We start from the raw sequence: 5,985 nt of genomic DNA on the forward strand, positions 1-5,985 counted from the left end.
CAAAAGATCTTAGAACAAGTCATGCAATACTTCCTTGAACTTACTTACTGGCAGTGAAGTCTGGAAAAAAAAATATTTGTCTTACACAACTGATTTCTTCCTGTGTATGACTAGATTTACCCCCTTTATAAACAAGCCCCCCAATCATAATTATTCACTAGAGTCCAAAACCCCCTTACATTTTCCTACATTTTCTTAATCTGTGAAAATGTAAACTAGAACTAGCAAAATGTACTTGAATAAAGTAAAAGGATGCAAAATTTTGATAAAGGAAGCTTTTAACTTCAAACAAATATTACTAATATTCAGTTAATCAAATGGTGAGGATGTCCTGTTTTAGTTTTTAGCATTTTGTCTTAATACTGTAATTTAATGTGGCACATCATATCACAAAACATTACCACATCTGTAAATGAAATGTAATCGAAGTTTCTTTTTTGGTAGCTTGTATTTTCACGTAAAACGTTTATATCGCCTTTTAAGGACACGTACACACAAGCCTTGCCAACATGAATAATCATGAGTCCTCCATGATTATCTCCAGTTCTCCATTCCTAACTCATGATTAATATTTAGCTTTGTTGCAGGCTGTCTTTAAACAGTGTGTCAGTGCAGCTGTTTCCACAGAAGAGCCCAACAGCTGAGAGAGGATCAAGGCTCCAAAAAGCCGGATGACAACATGCACTTTAAATAAAAGGCTCACATCATTTGTAATTAGGATTGCACAACAAGTTAAAGACCACTTTGGTGAATTATTGCCTGTGGCCTCACATCCCTTTAAACTATATTTAAGGGAGTAAGGGTTTTGCTGAGTATGTCTTTTTTTGGCTTACACTTTGTGCACAAAGCAAATACAGTCTGGTGTTAGTCCCACGTGTATGTTGCTCCGGGGAACTTGAGCAGAAGCTGGTGCACATTAGAAACGGGGAGGAATTTCAGACGGACTAAATTAGGGTAATAGCTTAGCGTAAATCACGTTCGTCATGTCTGAAGTGCATTTTCGTAGCACAGACTACCATAGCGTCTCAGTTTAACTGTACTTGGGGATTATTTTGAGTCTCACGTCCACATCAGTATGCTCACAATTACAGTAACGTTTAGAGTCCCACTGAATAATTTTATTGCAGATATTAGGTATTAGCCAGTCTGCATACATACAAAACCGTAAATGTGAACTTCATGGTAACATCAGTGAAATAAATCACTGGTTCCCCAAGAATGAGAGATGTCTTGAAGTGTGTTAGGTACTGGGTCAGTTGTCGACCACTATAACGCCATACTCAATGGTTATGTTGGTTTATGGTTGCTCAAAATCTGTCATCTTTCTCTTATTAAGCTGTCAGGTTTCTTGTATCTTGTGGCTGTTTTGAGTGAAACTTGCATGATGTAGTTACAGCACTTTAAAACTCCGAAATCATCTGTAGATATTACATTTTTGTATTTCTGAAATCAGTGTGACCTCTTGTACTTTGACAGCTAACCTTTCCTCATGCATGTTTACAGAGCAGCGGTGACCCATGTTAATTTCGGCCTACTGGCGCCCGTAACATACGAAGCCCGTATTGGTGATTAGCGGGTTGACTTACGTTAGCCATCAACCAGTCACTCAAACTGTTTCTTGCCAAAACACAGTGTCACTTGGACACTTTGTGGGATGAGTTTGTTTTTAATGACAAAGATCAGGGAATGCAAAACGTGATACACTGTGAATACGTCATACAGCCACTGTACACATTTTTTTTAAAGAGAGGTTACTACCTACTGTCCTTCATGTAGTTTTATGTGTGGTGTTTTTTATTTACTGTCGAATCATCTGTTTGCATTTGTGCTTAGAAATGTCCAATCCAGTTGTTTATCCATGACTTAATTCTTTGTACATCAGTTTTATTAGACATGTTGTTTGGATGAATACTTACCATAATGCTGCACTTGTACCATAGTCCCATTACGGGAAGATGATTTAAAACATGACCACGCCATGTATAATTTGGCTGCCATACAATCGACTTGGCTGTGCAGACAAGAAGTGATTAAACAGTGAAGTTTTCAACACTATGTTGATTCACAGTCATGCGTTTGCAGCACACCCATGCCATAGAGAGAAGCTGATAAAACAGAAGTGCAGTCCTATGCTAAGTGTTCACAGTAAACACTTCATACCCGGATGTTTACAGCCTGAGCAGCTTGATAACTGATTGGCATGGCTATATCAAATAAATTCCAGTATTTCAAAGGAAACCCATCTTATCAGTCTGGTCTCAAGGTTGATGACTCATTTTCTTTTTTACTCTTTCAAAAATAAACTATAAAGACATGGAGTTACATGTGAAATGCACGACTCGCTTCTTACCAAAACAGCTTTAAAAATATGGAAATATATCAAAGTTATATTTTAGATTTGAAAGCTAGCAAAACGGTTCTTTTTGGACAGATGAGGATTCTTGAAATTGAGAGCCTGTTTACATTTCAAAGCCATTAGTTACTGCTGTTTTGTCATAGCTGCTGCAGTCCCACAGATATATGCATAGTGTGCTTTGGTGTAGGTGCTAAGATGGACCCATGTTCATGGGAACATGTGTTGCGGTGGATAAGCATAACTTTTCAACATGCTGGGTTAATATGGTCAACCACAATCTTTTCCTTAAACTGAGTATTTTTGGTGCCAAAACCTGATCATGGAGTGAAAGCAAAATTATAAATATAGTGGTGGTGGTGGGGGGTTGCACGTAAAGGTCCTGAAAGGGAAAAGAACTGCAGTCTTCTGGCAGACAAACTCATGACTTACTGCAGCACCACCACTCCATCCTTCAGTCAAGGACTTTGTAGTTGACTAGCAGACTGTTCTCGCTGCTAGTGCGCCGTGGCACTAACACCATAGACCACTTTGTGCGTAGCTCTCTTGTGCCAGTTGTGATCTGTCAGCTCATATAGGCAAGGTTTGAAATACAGGAGGAAAGCACATTATAAATGACTGTATCAGAAGAGGAATGGTATAATAACCGCTGTTTTCTGTCATTTGCAGGTTCTGGGATGCATTATTGTGACCAAGATGAAAGTTCATCAGCTTAATAAACTTTACACCTACTCTGCACCAATGCTACTTTCCAGCTCTGTTGCATCCTCATCCTCTGCATATCCCATTTATCACTATCACATTACACACTGTGATTGTAGATCGACTTAACATAATGGAAACCTGCACATTTAAAACTCATAGCCTAGCTTCTTTCTCCCAGCTGTTAAACTATTAACTAAAAAACTCAGGGTTTTTATAGCAAACATGCACTTTATTTTTTATTATTTATTTATTACTTTATATGAAGGTACTTAAAAATAATTAAACTGATCAGTTATTTTATTATTTTATAACCATGACCTCCTTGAGCCTGGTTCTGATGGAGGCTTCTTCCTGTTAAAAGGGAGTTTTTCGTTCCCCCTGTCGCCAAAGAACTTGCTCATAGGGGGGTTCACATGATTGTTGGGTTTTGTCTTTTCTTTGTATTATTATAGGGTCTTTGCCTTACAGTATAAAGTGTCTTGAGGCAACTGTTCTTGTGATTTAGCGCTGTATAAATAGATAAAATTAAACTGAATGAAGAACCTTTATTTTAATTGCTTCAGTTGTGAGTTACATGTTTCTTAGTTCCGCCTGTCCATTTAATAAAACTAAACAAATGTCAGTTTTGTGGCCCTGAAAATACTGAAAGCAGTACATAAAGCTCTTAATATTAAGAATCCCTCCACCCCCACCTCCCTGGCTCCAAGTACCCTGTGTGAAACTACAGTCACGTGAGAAAATTTGGACACCCTATGAAAGGCTGTATATTTTCAAATATATCTGGACATATTGATATTAATTATAAATTGTAATGATGCTGAGCAATCCAAATATTATAAGTAAATAATTAAAAAATAAAAAATCCCCCCCCCCCCACACACACACACACAAACACAAACACAAACAATTTAAATGGTGTATCACTTCAGGTGCACAGGATCAGTGCATTGTTGAGATCATTGGTGAGATCTAAAGAGCTGTCTGATGCCCTCAGAGGGTGCTTGAAACCATCTGTAAAAAAAAAAAAAAATTAAAGCTAAAGCGGAACTGGAAACTGCATCATGACAGTGACCCAAAGCATACCAGCAAACCCACCGAGGACTGGCTAAAATCTAAAAAGTGGAGAGTCCTGGAATTTCCAGTAATACATGAAAACATAATTGGACATTGATATGTGAACAGCTGATTATTTAATGGGGTGCCCTAATTTTCTCACATGACTGTATGTAACATTAACATACCATGTTTTCTAATGGGAGGATCTACTTTGTCAGAAATTGATTGTGATAATCATGATCTGTTTTTGAGTGAACTTCTTTCTAGGAAAGAGAATAAAATAAGCTTTTATAATTTATAAACTGAAATGGAAAATGTTTTTGTTTTTTGTACTTTATTTATGTATTATGTGTGCAATTTGTTATTGTTGTTATGCTATTCCAGTTTTTTATTCTTAACATTATTAATGGATTATTAGTTACATCTAAATGCAATTGAATAACTTATATTTCATTGTATAGTAAGTTCCTGTTAGTACTATGAACCATTGAATAGTTTTGGAAGTAAAAGCAGGTTCTTATCAGATAGGTTTCAACATTTGGATGCCGTATTGTCCTTTAACCCTCTGGATTTTTTTCTGTTTTTTTCATTTTCAACTTCAGCTCCTTGAATATATCAATAATATACACTATACATCTAGTTGTTCCTTTTGGTTTTATCGTGGCCACTTTTGGCCAATTGAAACCCATTATAATTACATTTTTTTAATTTCTTGTTATTGATAGTACTAAATCATGCAATTTAGGTAAAATTACTTTCATTCTAAACTTAAGACATGAATATTGTAGTTTTTAATGTTTTTTTACCAAATTACATCATTTACCCATTTTTGGCTGTCAGGGACCAAGCAGTAAGGCATAAAGGACACAGGTGTTTAATTAAAAAAAAAGGGGGTTTTATTGACCCAAAAATATGAAAAGATATTCAACAAAGCCAAAAAACTTAAACAGGCAGATCAATAAAAGAGGTCAACTCAGTAAGCTAAACTCAAGATAACAATTAACAAAACCTCAATCAAACACAAGACAAACTGACCTACTGAAATGACGCATGGGGAACTTAAATACTGGTTTAGCTAAACCAAATGACACACATCTGGAAAACAAAATAGCTGCCATATAACCAACTAATACAAAACAATTAAACAAACTTGAAACACCCCCCAGGCAATGAAGCATGTGGTTTCATCCAATTAGGCTGTCAGTGGTACTTCAGCTCTCCCAGCCCTTTGCCACACCTTTTGCCAGACAGGAAGGAGAAGCCAAACCCCAGGTAACTCAAACAAAATAAGACATATTAATATAACATAAAACCGAACTTTGACCTTGCAGTGTTAATATGTGTGCACGCCATATAAACATTGGAAGGTGTAATGAAAAAATAAATAAATTTAATAAAGAAACAATATTGGAGAATAAGTAGAATATATTTAAAGTAGTGACTGCAAAGTAAACTAAAGTGAATCAACTGGTGGTGAGGTGTGGAGCTTGCCATCACATTGGCCAAACGAGCAATTTCATGTAATATTCTTAGTTTTGTATAAGGGCGTATGATGGCTTACCACACTCCAATGGACCAAAAGAATGACGCAATGTTGGCATGGGTTTGATCTTAAGGATGTAATAGTTTGTGTTTGTGCATGACATTGCAGCACAAATATGTATCTGCAAGATAGACTGGAATAAATTACAACACATCAAATATTACATAGGCTGCAGTGAATTTCTGTAGATGCAGGTTATTGAGCTTTGAGTTTCCCAGGCAAACTTAGCTTTGAAGCACGTGCTAAAAGCACTTTTACTCATGTACTTTTCATAAAAAATAACATACCCAAAATATCAACTTTCAAAAAATATATATTTATATATATA

Source organism: Oreochromis aureus, linkage group 11 (assembly GCF_013358895.1).
Source record: "Oreochromis aureus strain Israel breed Guangdong linkage group 11, ZZ_aureus, whole genome shotgun sequence".
NCBI classification, from domain to species: domain Eukaryota; kingdom Metazoa; phylum Chordata; class Actinopteri; order Cichliformes; family Cichlidae; genus Oreochromis; species Oreochromis aureus.